A 19,765-nucleotide genomic window follows, 5' to 3' on the forward strand; every position below is an offset into this window, starting at 1 on the left:
TGGAGTAAAGCTGGTGGAGTGAGTCTGATGGAGTAAAGCTGGGGGAGTGAGTCTGGTGGAGTAAAGCTGGGGGAGTGAGTCTGGTGGAGTGAGTCTGATGGAGTAAAGCTGGGGGAGTGAGTCTGGTGGAGTAAAGCTGGTGGAGTGAGTCTGGTGGAGTAAAGCTGGTGGAGCGAGTCTGGTGGAGTAAAGCTGGGGGAGTGAGTCTGGTGGATGAGTCTGGTGGAGTAAAGCTGGTGGAGTGAGTCTGGTGGAGTAAAGCTGGTGGAGTAAAGCTGGTGGAGTAAAGTTGGTGGAGTAAAGCTGGGGGAGTGAGTCTGGTGGAGTAAAGCTGGGGGAGTGAGTCTGGTGGAGTAAAGCTGGGGGAGTGAGTCTGGTGGAGTGAGTCTGGTGGAGTAAAGCTGGGGGAGTGAGTCTGGTGGAGTGAGTCTGGTGGAGTGAGTCTGGTGGAGTGAGTCTGGTGGAGTAAAGCTGGGGGAGTAAAGCTGGGGGAGTAAAGCTGGGGGAGTGAGTCTGGTGGAGTGAGTCTGGTGGAGTGAGTCTGGTGGAGTAAAGCTGGTGGAGTGAGTCTGGTGGAGTAAAGCTGGGGGAGTGAGTCTGGTGGAGTGAGTCTGGTGGAGTAAAGCTGGTGGAGTGAGTCTGGTGGAGTAAAGCTGGGGGAGTGAGTCTGGTGGAGTGAGTCTGGTGGAGTAAAGCTGGTGGAGTGAGTCTGATGGAGTAAAGCTGGGGGAGTGAGTCTGATGGAGTAAAGCTGGGGGAGTGAGTCTGGTGGAGTGTGTCTGGTGAAGTAAAGCTGGGGGAGTGAGTCTGGTGGAGTGAGTCTGGTGGAGTAAAGCTGGGGGAGTGAGTCTGGTGGAGTGAGTCTGGTGGAGTAAAGCTGGTGGAGTAAAGCTGGGAGAGTGAGTCTGGTGGAGTGAGTCTGGTGGAGTAAAGCTGGTGGAGTAAAGCTGGTGGAGTGAGTCTGGGGGAGTGAGTCTGGGGAGTGAGTCTGGTGGAGTGAGTCTGGTGGAGTAAAGCTGGGGGAGTAAAGCTGGTGGAGTAAAGCTGGTGGAGTGAGTCTGGTGGAGTAAAGCTGGGGGAGTGAGTCTGGTGGAGTGAGTCTGGTGGAGTAAAGCTGGTGGAGTAAAGCTGGTGGAGTAAAGCTGGTGGAGTGAGTCTGGTGGAGTAAAGCTGGGGGCTGGAGAGGGAGACAGACTAACGCACACAGTAAAGAGAACCTTACCTGATGTCCATTTCTGATCTGCTCCAGAACCTTCTCATAGCAAACCTCCTCCATATCGTGAAGCTGCTGGATCTGAGAGAAACACATATTAGCTGTGTTAGAACTGTTTAAGACCATTGGCCCAGTAAACAAAAGGTCGCTGGTTCGAATCCCTGAGCCGGCAAGGTGAAAAAACCTGCCATTCTGCCCTTGAGCAAGGCAGTTAACTCCCAACAACAACTGCTATCCGGGCACCGATGACATGGATATCGATTAACCCAACCCTCTCTGATTCAGAGGGGTTGTGTTAAATGAAGAAGACACATTTCGGGTTGAATGCATTCAGTTGAGCAACTGACTAGGTATCCCCTTTCCCCTACGTTTAACCCGGTCAAATGACACGGAAGAAGGTAGTAAAACAAAACTCGTGGCCCTGCTAAAGACACATGAGTTCTGGCAGTATAGTCAGCTTGATGCGCGTTAGCAGTGTGTGTGTGTGTGTGGTCACCTTGTTGGTGGTCTTGATGCCTACGAAGCTCTGTCCGAGGGGCACGGGTCTGAAGCGGCTGTCGAAGTAGAAGAGTCCGATGTAGGGGTTGACGTGGAGGAAGGAGGCCACGTCCAGGTAATTGGGCAGCGTGGCCGACAGACCCAGGATACGAATCATACTCTAGGTTGACTCCACCTGGAATAAACCCACACCAAGGTCAAAGGTCACACCATGATGACGTACTCTGAATGGACATCTTACCGCAACGTCCCACACTGATGACATCACAATCCGACTGGACTTCACCAGTCATGACACAAAGTGATTTCAGTAGGTGATTTAGATCAAACATGGATGCTTCCCTACACCAGTCTCCTCAAAAGGGAAGAAGTGAGGGAGGGTGCTGTCTTACACGCGAGGTGGACAAGAAGCATACACTTAAGAGCAGGAAAGAGTGTAGGTGTGTCTGTGTGTGTGGGAGAGAGAAAGTGATGGGGAGAGAACAGATAGATGTAGACAGAGAGCAGCGAGGGAGAGAGAGAGTGTGAGAGGCCTATCTCCTTGCCTCCTGTGGTGAGTGTGACAGGGAAGATTGGCGAGGCTATTAATGTGGTGCAGTACCCGTCTATACCCACTATCAAGATAGGGCCCAGCCAATCCCTGGCAGCCGATAGCCCTGGCCCGGATCAGCCTAACACACACACAGCACTGTGTCAGCCCAGTGGTACAAAGCGGTCCATACTGTAGATACACATTACGTTCATTAACAGTGCCCGTCAGCCTGGTTGAGTGGATAGTGGGCTTCTTACACACACCATTTCTCCATTACTCTCACTGTTAATGGGCTGTAGAGGGCGGCTGCTTTCCCTGAGCTTTGTCCCAGATAGTCTATTCAATGTTTCAGCAATACCAACACATTACATTATCAGCATTAGTTAATTATACAGTATTCCACACTTCTGCATCTATGATACTTTACCAAAGAGCCATCCACACTAAGGCCTCCAGTGATGAACGGCGATGCAGGTAATAACCTAAGTTTATCTACGGAGCAACACAAAGTCTGGCGTTAATCTCCCCGACGACGGGAGAAAATTAAAATTAAATAAACCAAAACTTTGACAAGCAAAACATCACGTGATAACTGCTTCAGTTATTATCCTATATTTACATAAAGAGAAAGGAGGAAAATAAAACATCCTTTAGAGCCTCAACTTAATTTAGAGGCAGGGATTTCCATATTCATGAGGTTAAAAGATGTGAACTTAAGCACCCTGTTCCTCCTGTGTCAGGAGCACCAGCCGTGGCTCCTCCAGCCGTGGCTCCTCCAGCAGAAAACACTAACAAGTAGGCTAGCCTGTCAGATGTAGCGGTAATTGGACAGGAGGGATGTTTATATGTGTGTGTGTGTGTGTGTGGTGTGTGTGTGTGTGTGTGTTTGTAGTTAGGGTTGGGGGTATCTGTGCAATGGGTTTGGGCCCTTCAACTCCTCTTGTATTATGGGTAGGAATGGAGGCTAAGTATGTCAACTTCTCAACAACAAAAAATGACTGAACATCTTTGGGGGGGAGAAAGAATGAACCATAAAGACTCCGGTTTCTTATGTGTCTATATTTGTGGGTTCTGTTGAGAAGGAATAAGATATGGTGGATTTCTCTACTGGGGCCTGAACTCAATGGTTTATAGGTCCATCTAAGCTTGTCATTTCTCAATAAAGATACACACCATCACCTTTCCTCACCGTCTCACTGAAGCACATATCATTCTGAAGTCTGGTTGTTCCATGTACTTCTGTGTGCTCTGGATCAAAGTTTCCGCAACTTTGATGGTTAACCAAAATATTGATATGATCATATATGAGATACGATTTGTGGGTTATGACTGTGGCTGCGGCCTGAAGACTTGTAGAGCAACCACAACCCACAGCTTTAGGGTTACTGGACCCCCACAGACTTCCCTGGAAGGCTCTACAACAGAGCCCAGTGTCTGCAGTGCTGTCTGTGTTCTGACTGATTTGTCTCTTCTTGGAAACCAGAGAACTAAAGACCCTGTCCTTCTCCTTTGGAGAACTCTTGTGTTGTTTCCTCTCTACCTCGTCATATTTATTGATGAGGTGACTCCTTTTTGTACTTCCAGAGGCAACAATCTTGCTTACTGTGCACCAATCAATAATTCACAGTGTCTTAAAGACACCTTCCAATGTGCTGTTGACTGTTGACTCCAGTACGGCACAAACACCTTAATTACAAACGCTGTCTGGAGAAACACAGGAAAGACATTTCTGCTGTGCTACTCAGGACGGTTGGATCCATCTTGGATTTTATGTGCAAAAAAAACTAAAAACACTGCTTCTGAAGCACCTGCCTGTGTATAGTGCATTATAAGTCATAATGCATTATAAGACATTATATGCCTTCATAACAGCCCAAGGCTCCTTGACAAATGCTAGTTAAAGTGTTATAAGCATTTCTAACACCCTGGACAAATGCAAAGAGACAGACAGACAAAGAGGCTGCAGTGTGCGGTCTAGGAGAGTCTCTAGGTAGGGGTGTGGTGTGGCCTCACAGGACGCTCCCTCAGCCCTTCTCCAGTGATGGCAGCTAGAGCTGCACATGAATAGGCTGTGAACGGAGTCAACAGCGGTCAGACGAACAGACTGCTTTTCAATTACCTGGCGGTTAACCTTACCCACCCAGAGGTCCCCGACGTCACAGCACACTAAAATAAATAAATAAATAAAAAGCAGCACTATATCCTGTCAGTATCCTTCTCTCTCCGTCTCTACCCTCTCTATCACTCTCTCTGATCGGTCTCTTTCTCCATTTTGTTCTCAACACCCCTCTCTTTCATCTCCAACTTTTATATCTGTCATCAATATTTTAACATTCATATTGGTATATTGATGTGTGTGTGTGTCTGCCAATGGAGAAAGAAAAAATCATTCCAATCCCTCTTGTCACCTAGGAGACCGTGAAAATTCCTACCATGCATCTCTCTATCCCCCCTCCATTTATTCATTTCCTCCTTGGCTGGGATTGACACCTGACGCTAGCTCATCACAATGGAACACGGTTACGGGACACTCCGGAACGATGGCTCCCATTTCCCAGACTGTCGGAATTTGCATAATCACTCTAATATCCCAAACGGCAGGGCTGATTCCTGCGCATGACGCTGTCAATCATCATAAGAGGGAATCAGGCATCCCACTCAGATACAGAAACACACAGCCCACAGACAGCACAGCCCACAGACAGACAAGCTAACTAAAGCTAAATCACAGACTGACTGAGGTAAACACACAGCTCCACAACAAAGACTAGACAAAACCCTTACAATATTTAACAATGACATAAACTGATATGGTTGAATGAGAATGATGGTGTTGCACTAATATTAATATGAATGTCCTTGTGCATAATGTTCATGGTGAGGAGACCCTAGTGTAATGATAGAGGGAGGGACTGACCTGTCGGAGTGGGCTGACCGCTAGGCTAGTGTGGTGAGGGGACAGTGGGACCAGGGGGGACAGGGTAGGATAAGTGCTGGGACCAGGGCTCTAAAGTGCAACCATTTTGGTCGCATATGCTCTAAAACATTTTCCAGTGTCACCTGGAATTTTATTTTGGGGGCACGAGTGTGACTACCAAAAAAATGTAATCACCCAGAATAATTGTTATGATTAGGCTTCGCTGTACTGCTGCCTCCGAGTGCCATATTCGCCAGCCCAGAGAGCAAATCAAGTGCACCTATAGGCCTACAGCTGGCCAATCGGATGGCACAGATTACCGTGTCTGCAGTTTCCTCGATGCACAGCAACATTGATACTGTGAGACTTTAAAACCATGACTAGAGAGCAAAGAGCTGCTGTTTTTATGAGTGAGTTCACGTTTACAGTTTTATTCAGCACTGTAACCACTTTTTATTGAACACTTTTATATGCCATTAAATGAGCTTCTCCCTTCTTCCACTTGCATTTCAACCAGCACGGCAGCTGCAATGAATGAGTAGCAAAGCGTATCGAAATGCTTGCATTGTTATTACTGGCAAAGTGTGTCTATTTTTATATGGAGGAATATTTCACTTTCACTGGTCAGAGGAGTAACATGAATTTGAGCCTGAGACTCGAGTTTCACCATCAGCTGGAAGACGTCCCCTTTTTGGTCACAGTCAGTCTCAGCGAAGGGAGGGAGAGCAGAGGGATGGTGAGAGGTGGACCCTCTGCTGCGCTCTCTCTCCCCCCGCTGAGACTGACCATCAGATGAAGGCACCATCAGTCCAGTGAAATAAAAAAAAGCACTTTATTAAAATGTATGCTCACTCAGCTGGGCCTCACAAGTAATACAACAACTGATCTATTACCGGTGTGATCATAAACCACACGTTTTGAAATATAATTTAAATCATCTGAGAAGAACAACACTGGCAGGGTAATTCAAGCGTAGCTGATATGCAGTGATAATGTATTGGGCCTATAGCCTACTGCACAAACCTCATTGCTACGGAACTGTTTTTAATAGGTTATTTTTGGATAGGTTTACGTTTAAGTAATGTTAAAAATATATATATAATAATTGACAATAAACAATGTCTTTAAAGGGTTATAGTTTCTGGCCACAGCATGTGCTTCAAAAGTAGATATAATTAATATATCTCCAATATAGGCTTTATCTCAATCAATTAAAAAAGTAACTTTTCTGGTGCTCCTACATTTTAAATTGTGCTACTAACTTTTTAAAGTTGGGAGCACCAGTGCTACCAATATATATTTATATTTTTTAGAGACTTATGCTGAGACAGAGAGGTACTAACCTGTCGTAGTGTCCTGGCCACCAGGCTCTCCAGAACTGGACCTCTGTCCTCGTGTAGCAGATGCACCTCGTCCAGGATGAGGAGCTTTACAATCTGGGACAGGGCCACGTCCCCAACGCTCTTCCAGGTCACCACGTCCCACTTCTCAGGGGTGGTCACCAGCATCTGGATAACAGATGGACACACACCGTCAGTGACAAACAAATGAACACAGACAGACATGATTTGTCAGTCGATCCAAAAGTACCTGTTCAGCCCCAAATACTCAAAATCCATGACATACTTTGACCATCAGAACAGCGTACTGTTATAACTAGGGGCTAGGAGTTTTCATGACCATCAGAACAGGGTACTGTTATAACTAGGGGCTAGCAGTTTTCATGACCATCAGAACAGAGTACTGTTATAACTAGGGGCTAGGAGTTTTCATGACCATCAGAACAGCGTACTGTTATAACTAGGGGCTAGGAGTTTTCATGACCATCAGAACAGGGTACTGTTATAACTAGGGGCTAGGAGTTTTCATGACCATCAGAACAGGGTACGGTTATAACTAGGGGCTAGGAGTTTTCATGACCATCAGAACAGCGTACGGTTATAACTAGGGGCTAGGAGTTTTCATGACCATCAGAACAGCGTACTGTTATAACTAGGGGCTAGGAGTTTTCATGACCATCAGAACAGCGTACTGTTATAACTAGGGGCTAGGAGTTTTCATGACCATCAGAACAGGGTACTGTTATAACTACTGGCTAGGAGTTTTCATGACCATCAGAACAGCGTACTGTTATAACTAGGGGCTAGGAGTTTTCATGACCATCAGAACAGGGTACTGCTATAACTAGGGGCTAGGAGTTTTCATGACCATCAGAACAGCGTACTGTTATAACTAGGGGCTAGAAGTTTTCATGACCATCAGAACAGGGTACTGTTATAACTAGGGGCTAGGAGTTTTCATGACCATCAGAACAGGGTAATGTTATAACTAGGGGATAGGAGTTTTCATGACCATGAGAACAGGGTACTGTCATAACTAGGGGCTAGGAGTTTTCATTACCATCAGAACAGCGTACTGTTATAACTAGGGGCTAGGAGTTTTCATGACCATCAGAACAGCGTACTGTTATAACTGGGGGCTAGGAGTATTCATGACCATCAGAACAGCGTACTGTTATAACTAGGGGCTAGGAGTTTTCATGACCATCAGAACAGGGTCCTGTTATAACTAGGGGCTAGGAGTTTTCATGACCATCAGAACAGGGTTCTGTTATAACTAGGGGCTAGGGGTTTTCATGACCATCAGAACAGGGTCCTGTTATAACTAGGGGCTAGGAGTTTTCATGACCATCAGAACAGCGTACTGTTATAACTAGGGGCTAGGAGTTTTCATGACCATCAGAACAGGGTACTGTTATAACTAGGGGCTAGGAGTTTTCATGACCATCAGAACAGCGTACTGTTATAACTAGGGGATAGGAGTTTTCATGACCATCAGAACAGGGTACTGTTATAACTAGGGGCTAGGAGTTTTCATGACCATCAGAACAGCGTACTGTTATAACTAGGGGCTAGGAGTTTTCATGACCATCAGAACAGCGTACTGTTATAACTAGGGGCTAGGAGTTTTCATGACCATCAGAACAGCGTACTGTTATAACTAGTGGCTAGGAGTTTTCATGACCATCAGAACAGAGTACTGTTATAACTAGGGGCTAGGAGTTTTCATGACCATCACAACAGCGTACTGTTATAACTAGGGGCTAGGAGTTTTCATGACCATCAGAACAGGGTACTGTTATAACTAGGGGCTAGGAGTTTTCATGACCATCAGAACAGCGTACTGTTATAACTAGGGGCTAGGAGTTTTCATGACCATCAGAACAGCGTACTGCTATAACTAGGGGCTAGGAGTTTTCATGACCATCAGAACAGCGTACTGCTATAACTAGGGTCTAGGAGTTTTCATGACCATCAGAACAGCGTACTGTTATAACTAGGGGCTAGGAGTTTTCATGACCATCAGAACAGGGTACTGTTATAACTACTGGCTAGGAGTTTTCATGACCATCAGAACAGCGTACTGTTATAACTAGGGGCTAGGAGTTTTCATGACCATCAGAACAGGGTACTGTTATAACTAGGGGCTAGGAGTTTTCATGACCATCAGAACAGGGTCCTGTTATAACTAGGGGCTAGGAGTTTTCATGACCATCAGAACAGGGTTCTGTTATAACTAGGGGCTAGGAGTTTTCATGACCATCAGAACAGGGTACTGTTATAACTAGGGGCTAGGAGTTTTCATGACCATCAGAACAGCGTACTGTTATAACTAGGGGATAGGAGTTTTCATGACCATCAGAACAGGGTACTGTTATAACTAGTGGCTAGGAGTTTTCATGACCATCAAAACAGCGTACTGTTATAACTAGGGGCTAGGAGTTTTCATGACCATCAGAACAGCGTACTGTTATAACTAGGGGCTAGGAGTTTTCATGACCATCAGAACAGCGTACTGTTATAACTAGGGGCTAGGAGTTTTCATGACCATCAGAACAGAGTACTGTTATAACTAGGGGCTAGGAGTTTTCATGACAATCAGAACACCGTACTGTTATAACTAGGGGCTAGGAGTTTTCATGACCATCAGAACAGCGTACAGTTATAACTAGGGGCTAGGAGTATTCATGACCATCAGAACAGCGTACTGTTATAACTAGGGGCTAGGAGTTTTCATGACCATCAGAACAGGGTCCTGTTATAACTAGGGGCTAGGAGTTTTCATGACCATCAGAACAGGGTACTGTTATAACTAGGGGCTAGGGGTTTTCATGACCATCAGAACAGGGTCCTGTTATAACTAGGGGCTAGGAGTTTTCATGACCATCAGAACAGCGTACAGTTATAACTAGGGGCTAGGAGTTTTCATGACCATCAGAACAGGGTCCTGTTATAACTAGGGGCTAGGAGTTTTCATGACCATCAGAACAGCGTACTGTTATAACTAGGGGCTAGGAGTTTTCATGACCATCAGAACAGGGTACTGTTATAACTAGGGCCTAGGAGTTTTCATGACCATCAGAACAGCGTACTGTTATAACTAGGGGCTAGGAGTTTTCATGACCATCAGAACAGCGTACTGTCATAACTAGGGGCTAGGAGTTTTCATGACCATCAGAACAGCGTACTGTTATAACTAGGGGCTAGGAGTTTTCATGACCATCAGAACAGAGTACTGTTATAACTAGGGGCTAGGAGTTTTCATGACCATCAGAACAGCGTACTGTTATAACTAGGGGCTAGGAGTTTTCATGACCATCAGAACAGCGTACTGTTATAACTAGGGGCTAGGAGTATTCATGACCATCAGATCAGCGTACTGTTATAACTAGGGGCTAGGAGTTTTCATGACCATCAGAACAGCGTACTGTTATAACTAGGGGCTAGGAGTTTTCATGACCATCAGAACAGGGTCCTGTTATAATTAGGGGCTAGGAGTTTTCATGACCATCAGAACAGGGTACTGTTATAACTAGGGGCTAGGAGTTTTCATGACCATCAGAACAGCGTACTGTTATAACTAGGGGCTAAGAGTATTCATGACCATCAGAACAGCGTACTGTTATAACTAGGGGCTAGGAGTTTTCATGACCATCAGAACAGAGTACTTTTATAACTAGGGGCTAGGAGTTTTCATGACAATCAGAACACCGTACTGTTATAACTAGGGGCTAGGAGTTTTCATGACCATCAGAACAGCGTACAGTTATAACTAGGGGCTAGGAGTATTCATGACCATCAGAACAGCGTACTGTTATAACTAGGGGCTAGGAGTTTTCATGACCATCAGAACAGGGTCCTGTTATAACTAGGGGCTAGGAGTTTTCATGACCATCAGAACAGGGTACTGTTATAACTAGGGGCTAGGGGTTTTCATGACCATCAGAACAGGGTCCTGTTATAACTAGGGGCTAGGAGTTTTCATGACCATCAGAACAGCGTACTGTTATAACTAGGGGCTAGGAGTTTTCATGACCATCAGAACAGGGTCCTGTTATAACTAGGGGCTAGGAGTTTTCATGACCATCAGAACAGCGTACTGTTATAACTAGGGGCTAGGAGTTTTCATGACCATCAGAACAGGGTACTGTTATAACTAGGGCCTAGGAGTTTTCATGACCATCAGAACAGCGTACTGTTATAACTAGGGGCTAGGAGTTTTCATGACCATCAGAACAGCGTACTGTCATAACTAGGGGCTAGGAGTTTTCATGACCATCAGAACAGCGTACTGTTATAACTAGGGGCTAGGAGTTTTCATGACCATCAGAACAGAGTACTGTTATAACTAGGGGCTAGGAGTTTTCATGACCATCAGAACAGCGTACTGTTATAACTAGGGGCTAGGAGTTTTCATGACCATCAGAACAGCGTACTGTTATAACTAGGGGCTAGGAGTATTCATGACCATCAGATCAGCGTACTGTTATAACTAGGGGCTAGGAGTTTTCATGACCATCAGAACAGCGTACTGTTATAACTAGGGGCTAGGAGTTTTCATGACCATCAGAACAGGGTCCTGTTATAATTAGGGGCTAGGAGTTTTCATGACCATCAGAACAGGGTACTGTTATAACTAGGGGCTAGGAGTTTTCATGACCATCAGAACAGCGTACTGTTATAACTAGGGGCTAAGAGTATTCATGACCATCAGAACAGCGTACTGTTATAACTAGGGGCTAGGAGTTTTCATGACCATCAGAACAGGGTACTGTTATAACTACTGGCTAGGAGTTTTCATGACCATCAGAACAGCGTACTGTAATAACTAGGGGCTAGGAGTTTTCATGACCATCAGAACAGGGTACTGTTATAACTAGGGGCTAGGAGTTTTCATGACCATCAGAACAGCGTACTGTTATAACTAGGGGCTAGGAGTTTTCATGACCATCAGAGCAGGGTACTGTTATAACTAGGGGCTAGGAGTTTTCATGACCATCAGAACAGGGTACTGTTATAACTAGGGGCTAGGAGTTTTCATGACCATCAGAACAGCGTACTGTTATAACTAGGGGCTAGGAGTATTCATGACCATCAGAACAGGGTACTGTTATAACTAGGGGATAGGAGTTTTCATGACCATCAGAACAGCGTACTGTTATAACTAGGGGCTAGGAGTTTTCATGACCATCAGAACAGCGTACTGTTATAACTAGGGGTTAGGAGTTTTCATGACCATCAGAACAGCGTACTGTTATAACTAGGGGCTAGGAGTTTTCATGACCATCAGAACAGCGTACTGTTATTACTAGGGGCTAGGAGTTTTCATGACCATCAGAATAGCGTACTGTTATAACTAGGGGCTAGGAGTTTTCATGACCATCAGAACAGGGTCCTGTTATAATTAGGGGCTAGGAGTTTTCATGACGATCAGAACAGGGTAATGTTATAACTAGGGGCTAGGAGTTTTCATGACCATCAGAACAGGGTACTGTCATAACTAGGGGCTAGGAGTTTTCATGATCAACAGAACAACGTACTGTTATAACTAGGGGCTAGGAGTTTTCATGACCATCAGAACAGCGTACAGTTATAACTAGGGGCTAGGAGTATTCATGACCATCAGAACAGCGTACTGTTATAACTAGGGGCTAGGAGTTTTCATGACCATCAGAACAGGGTCCTGTTATAACTAGGGGCTAGGAGTTTTCATGACCATCAGAACAGGGTTCTGTTATAACTAGGGGCTAGGGGTTTTCATGACCATCAGAACAGGGTCCTGTTATAACTAGGGGCTAGGAGTTTTCATGACCATCAGAACAGGGTTCTGTTATAACTAGGGGCTAGGGGTTTTCATGATCATCAGAACAGGGTACGGTTATAACTAGGGGCTAGGAGTTTTCATGACCATCAGAACAGCGTACGGTTATAACTAGGGGCTAGGAGTTTTCATGACCATCAGAACAGCGTACTGTTATAACTAGGGGCTAGGAGTTTTCATGACCATCAGAACAGCGTACTGTTATAACTAGGGGCTAGGAGTTTTCATGACCATCAGAACAGGGTACTGTTATAACTACTGGCTAGGAGTTTTCATGACCATCAGAACAGCGTACTGTTATAACTAGGGGCTAGGAGTTTTCATGACCATCAGAACAGGGTACTGCTATAACTAGGGGCTAGGAGTTTTCATGACCATCAGAACAGCGTACTGTTATAACTAGGGGCTAGAAGTTTTCATGACCATCAGAACAGGGTACTGTTATAACTAGGGGCTAGGAGTTTTCATGACCATCAGAACAGGGTAATGTTATAACTAGGGGATAGGAGTTTTCATGACCATGAGAACAGGGTACTGTCATAACTAGGGGCTAGGAGTTTTCATTACCATCAGAACAGCGTACTGTTATAACTAGGGGCTAGGAGTTTTCATGACCATCAGAACAGCGTACTGTTATAACTGGGGGCTAGGAGTATTCATGACCATCAGAACAGCGTACTGTTATAACTAGGGGCTAGGAGTTTTCATGACCATCAGAACAGGGTCCTGTTATAACTAGGGGCTAGGAGTTTTCATGACCATCAGAACAGGGTTCTGTTATAACTAGGGGCTAGGGGTTTTCATGACCATCAGAACAGGGTCCTGTTATAACTAGGGGCTAGGAGTTTTCATGACCATCAGAACAGCGTACTGTTATAACTAGGGGCTAGGAGTTTTCATGACCATCAGAACAGGGTACTGTTATAACTAGGGGCTAGGAGTTTTCATGACCATCAGAACAGCGTACTGTTATAACTAGGGGATAGGAGTTTTCATGACCATCAGAACAGGGTACTGTTATAACTAGGGGCTAGGAGTTTTCATGACCATCAGAACAGCGTACTGTTATAACTAGGGGCTAGGAGTTTTCATGACCATCAGAACAGGGTACTGTTATAACTAGGGGCTAGGAGTTTTCATGACCATCAGAACAGCGTACTGTTATAACTAGGGGCTAGGAGTTTTCATGACCATCAGAACAGCGTACTGCTATAACTAGGGGCTAGGAGTTTTCATGACCATCAGAACAGCGTACTGCTATAACTAGGGTCTAGGAGTTTTCATGACCATCAGAACAGCGTACTGTTATAACTAGGGGCTAGGAGTTTTCATGACCATCAGAACAGGGTACTGTTATAACTACTGGCTAGGAGTTTTCATGACCATCAGAACAGCGTACTGTTATAACTAGGGGCTAGGAGTTTTCATGACCATCAGAACAGGGTACTGTTATAACTAGGGGCTAGGAGTTTTCATGACCATCAGAACAGGGTCCTGTTATAACTAGGGGCTAGGAGTTTTCATGACCATCAGAACAGGGTTCTGTTATAACTAGGGGCTAGGAGTTTTCATGACCATCAGAACAGGGTACTGTTATAACTAGGGGCTAGGAGTTTTCATGACCATCAGAACAGCGTACTGTTATAACTAGGGGATAGGAGTTTTCATGACCATCAGAACAGGGTACTGTTATAACTAGTGGCTAGGAGTTTTCATGACCATCAAAACAGCGTACTGTTATAACTAGGGGCTAGGAGTTTTCATGACCATCAGAACAGCGTACTGTTATAACTAGGGGCTAGGAGTTTTCATGACCATCAGAACAGCGTACTGTTATAACTAGGGGCTAGGAGTTTTCATGACCATCAGAACAGAGTACTGTTATAACTAGGGGCTAGGAGTTTTCATGACAATCAGAACACCGTACTGTTATAACTAGGGGCTAGGAGTTTTCATGACCATCAGAACAGCGTACAGTTATAACTAGGGGCTAGGAGTATTCATGACCATCAGAACAGCGTACTGTTATAACTAGGGGCTAGGAGTTTTCATGACCATCAGAACAGGGTCCTGTTATAACTAGGGGCTAGGAGTTTTCATGACCATCAGAACAGGGTACTGTTATAACTAGGGGCTAGGGGTTTTCATGACCATCAGAACAGGGTCCTGTTATAACTAGGGGCTAGGAGTTTTCATGACCATCAGAACAGCGTACAGTTATAACTAGGGGCTAGGAGTTTTCATGACCATCAGAACAGGGTCCTGTTATAACTAGGGGCTAGGAGTTTTCATGACCATCAGAACAGCGTACTGTTATAACTAGGGGCTAGGAGTTTTCATGACCATCAGAACAGGGTACTGTTATAACTAGGGCCTAGGAGTTTTCATGACCATCAGAACAGCGTACTGTTATAACTAGGGGCTAGGAGTTTTCATGACCATCAGAACAGCGTACTGTCATAACTAGGGGCTAGGAGTTTTCATGACCATCAGAACAGCGTACTGTTTTAACTAGGGGCTAGGAGTTTTCATGACCATCAGAACAGAGTACTGTTATAACTAGGGGCTAGGAGTTTTCATGACCATCAGAACAGCGTACTGTTATAACTAGGGGCTAGGAGTTTTCATGACCATCAGAACAGCGTACTGTTATAACTAGGGGCTAGGAGTATTCATGACCATCAGATCAGCGTACTGTTATAACTAGGGGCTAGGAGTTTTCATGACCATCAGAACAGCGTACTGTTATAACTAGGGGCTAGGAGTTTTCATGACCATCAGAACAGGGTCCTGTTATAATTAGGGGCTAGGAGTTTTCATGACCATCAGAACAGGGTACTGTTATAACTAGGGGCTAGGAGTTTTCATGACCATCAGAACAGCGTACTGTTATAACTAGGGGCTAAGAGTATTCATGACCATCAGAACAGCGTACTGTTATAACTAGGGGCTAGGAGTTTTCATGACCATCAGAACAGAGTACTTTTATAACTAGGGGCTAGGAGTTTTCATGACAATCAGAACACCGTACTGTTATAACTAGGGGCTAGGAGTTTTCATGACCATCAGAACAGCGTACAGTTATAACTAGGGGCTAGGAGTATTCATGACCATCAGAACAGCGTACTGTTATAACTAGGGGCTAGGAGTTTTCATGACCATCAGAACAGGGTCCTGTTATAACTAGGGGCTAGGAGTTTTCATGACCATCAGAACAGGGTACTGTTATAACTAGGGGCTAGGGGTTTTCATGACCATCAGAACAGGGTCCTGTTATAACTAGGGGCTAGGAGTTTTCATGACCATCAGAACAGCGTACTGTTATAACTAGGGGCTAGGAGTTTTCATGACCATCAGAACAGGGTCCTGTTATAACTAGGGGCTAGGAGTTTTCATGACCATCAGAACAGCGTACTGTTATAACTAGGGGCTAGGAGTTTTCATGACCATCAGAACAGGGTACTGTTATAACTAGGGCCTAGGAGTTTTCATGACCATCAGAACAGCGTACTGTTATAACTAGGGGCTAGGAGTTTTCATGACCATCAGAACAGCGTACTGTCATAACTAGGGGCTAGGAGTTTTCATGACCATCAGAACAGCGTACTGTTATAACTAGGGGCTAGGAGTTTTCATGACCATCAGAACAGAGTACTGTTATAACTAGGGGCTAGGAGTTTTCATGACCATCAGAACAGCGTACTGTTATAACTAGGGGCTAGGAGTTTTCATGACCATCAGAACAGCGTACTGTTATAACTAGGGGCTAGGAGTATTCATGACCATCAGATCAGCGTACTGTTATAACTAGGGGCTAGGAGTTTTCATGACCATCAGAACAGCGTACTGTTATAACTAGGGGCTAGGAGTTTTCATGACCATCAGAACAGGGTCCTGTTATAATTAGGGGCTAGGAGTTTTCATGACCATCAGAACAGGGTACTGTTATAACTAGGGGCTAGGAGTTTTCATGACCATCAGAACAGCGTACTGTTATAACTAGGGGCTAAGAGTATTCATGACCATCAGAACAGCGTACTGTTATAACTAGGGGCTAGGAGTTTTCATGACCATCAGAACAGGGTACTGTTATAACTACTGGCTAGGAGTTTTCATGACCATCAGAACAGCGTACTGTAATAACTAGGGGCTAGGAGTTTTCATGACCATCAGAACAGGGTACTGTTAAAACTACTGGCTAGGAGTTTTCATGACCATCAGAACAGCGTACTGTTATAACTAGGGGCTAGGAGTTTTCATGACCATCAGAACAGCGTACTGTTATAACTAGGGGCTAGGAGTTTTCATGACCATCAGAACAGGGTACTGTTATAACTAGGGGCTAGGAGTTTTCATGACCATCAGAACAGCGTACTGTTATAACTAGGGGCTAGGAGTATTCATGACCATCAGAACAGGGTACTGTTATAACTAGGGGATAGGAGTTTTCATGACCATCAGAACAGCGTACTGTTATAACTAGGGGCTAGGAGTTTTCATGACCATCAGAACAGCGTACTGTTATAACTAGGGGTTAGGAGTTTTCATGACCATCAGAACAGGGTACTGTTATAACTACTGGCTAGGAGTTTTCATGACCATCAGAACAGCGTACTGTTATAACTAGGGGCTAGGAGTTTTCATGACCATCAGAACAGGGTACTGTTATAACTAGGGGCTAGGAGTTTTCATGACCATCAGAACAGGGTAATGTTATAACTAGGGGCTAGGAGTTTTCATGACCATCAGAACAGGGTACTGTCATAACTAGGGGCTAGGAGTTTTCATGATCAACAGAACAACGTACTGTTATAACTAGGGGCTAGGAGTTTTCATGACCATCAGAACAGCGTACAGTTATAACTAGGGGCTAGGAGTATTCATGACCATCAGAACAGCGTACTGTTATAACTAGGGGCTAGGAGTTTTCATGACCATCAGAACAGGGTCCTGTTATAACTAGGGGCTAGGAGTTTTCATGACCATCAGAACAGGGTTCTGTTATAACTAGGGGCTAGGGGTTTTCATGACCATCAGAACAGGGTCCTGTTATAACTAGGGGCTAGGAGTTTTCATGACCATCAGAACAGCGTACTGTTATAACTAGGGGCTAGGAGTTTTCATGACCATCAGAACAGGGTCCTGTTATAACTAGGGGCTAGGAGTTTTCATGACCATCAGAACAGGGTACTGTTATAACTAGGGGCTAGGAGTTTTCATGACCATCAGAACAGCGTACTGTTATAACTAGGGGATAGGAGTTTTCATGACCATCAGAACAGGGTACTGTTATAACTAGGGGCTAGGAGTTTTCATGACCATCAGAACAGGGTACTGTTATAACTAGGGGCTAGGAGTTTTCATGACCATCAGAACAGGGTCCTGTTATAATTAGGGGCTAGGAGTTTTCATGACCATCAGAACAGGGTACTGTTATAACTAGGGGCAGGAGTTTTCATGACCATCAGAACAGCGTACTGTTATAACTAGGGGCTAAGAGTATTCATGACCATCAGAACAGCGTACTGTTATAACTAGGGGCTAGGAGTTTTCATGACCATCAGAACAGGGTACTGTTATAACTACTGGCTAGGAGTTTTCATGACCATCAGAACAGCGTACTGTTATAACTAGGGGCTAGGAGTTTTCATGACCATCAGAACAGGGTACTGTTATAACTAGGGGCTAGGAGTTTTCATGACCATCAGAACAGCGTACTGTTATAACTACTGGCTAGGAGTTTTCATGACCATCAGAACAGGGTACTGTTATAACTAGGGGCTAGGAGTTTTCATGACCATCAGAACAGGGTAATGTTATAACTAGGGGCTAGGAGTTTTCATGACCATCAGAACAGGGTACTGTCATAACTAGGGGCTAGGAGTTTTCATGATCAACAGAACAACGTACTGTTATAACTAGGGGCTAGGAGTTTTCATGACCATCAGAACAGCGTACAGTTATAACTAGGGGCTAGGAGTATTCATGACCATCAGAACAGCGTACTGTTATAACTAGGGGCTAGGAGTTTTCATGACCATCAGAACAGGGTCCTGTTATAACTAGGGGCTAGGAGTTTTCATGACCATCAGAACAGGGTTCTGTTATAACTAGGGGCTAGGGGTTTTCATGATCATCAGAACAGGGTCCTGTTATAACTAGGGGCTAGGAGTTTTCATGACCATCAGAACAGGGTACTGTTATAACTAGGGGCTAGGAGTTTTCATGACCATCAGAACAGCGTACAGTTATAACTAGGGGATAGGAGTTTTCATGACCATCAGAACAGGGTACTGTTATAACTAGGGGCTAGGAGTTTTCATGACCATCAGAACAGCGTACTGTTATAACTAGGGGCTAGGAGTTTTCATGACCATCAGAACAGCGTACTGTTATAACTAGGGGTTAGGAGTTTTCATGACCATCAGAACAGCGTACTGTTATAACTAGGGGCTAGGAGTATTCATGACCATCAGAACAGGGTACTGTTATAACTAGGGGATAGGAGTTTTCATGACCATCAGAACAGCGTACTGTTATAACTAGGGGCTAGGAGTTTTCATGACCATCAGAACAGCGTACTGTTATAACTAGGGGTTAGGAGTTTTCATGACCATCAGAACAGCGTACTCTTATAACTAGGGGCTAGGAGTTTTCATGACCATCAGAACAGCGTACTGTTATAACTAGGGGCTAGGAGTTTTCATGACCATCTGAACAGCGTACTGTTATAACTAGGGGCTAGGAGTATTCATGACCATCAGAACAGCGTACTGTTATAACTAGGGGCTAAGAGTATTCATGACCATCAGAACAGGGTACTGTTATAACTAGGGGCTAGGAGTTTTCATGACCATCAGAACAGGGTACTGTTAAAACTACTGGCTAGGAGTTTTCATGACCATCAGAACAGCGTACTGTTATAACTAGGGGCTAGGAGTTTTCATGACCATCAGAACAGGGTACTGTTATAACTAGGGGCTAGGAGTTTTCATGACCATCAGAACAGCGTACTGTTATAACTAGGGGCTAGGAGTTTTCATGACCATCAGAACAGGGTACTGTTATAACTAGGGGCTAGGAGTTTTCATGACCATCAGAACAGGGTAATGTTATAACTAGGGGCTAGGAGTTTTCATGACCATCAGAACAGGGTACTGTCATAACTAGGGGCTAGGAGTTTTCATGATCAACAGAACAACGTACTGTTATAACTAGGGGCTAGGAGTTTTCATGACCATCAGAACAGGGTCCTGTTATAACTAGGGGCTAGGAGTTTTCATGACCATCAGAACAGCGTACAGTTATAACTAGGGGCTAGGAGTATTCATGACCATCAGAACAGCGTACTGTTATAACTAGGGGCTAGGAGTTTTCATGACCATCAGAACAGGGTCCTGTTATAACTAGGGGCTAGGAGTTTTCATGACCATCAGAACAGGGT

The 19,765-nt window shown here is 44.7% G+C and overlaps 1 pseudogene; it reads right to left on the reverse strand.

Moving 5' to 3' along the window:
- The window catches only part of LOC129837154 (activating signal cointegrator 1 complex subunit 3-like), a 277,375-nt pseudogene that overhangs the window by 120,277 nt on the left and 137,333 nt on the right, over positions 1-19,765 (reverse strand).

This window comes from Salvelinus fontinalis, chromosome 38 (assembly GCF_029448725.1).
Source record: "Salvelinus fontinalis isolate EN_2023a chromosome 38, ASM2944872v1, whole genome shotgun sequence".
In the NCBI taxonomy this organism is placed as follows: domain Eukaryota; kingdom Metazoa; phylum Chordata; class Actinopteri; order Salmoniformes; family Salmonidae; genus Salvelinus; species Salvelinus fontinalis.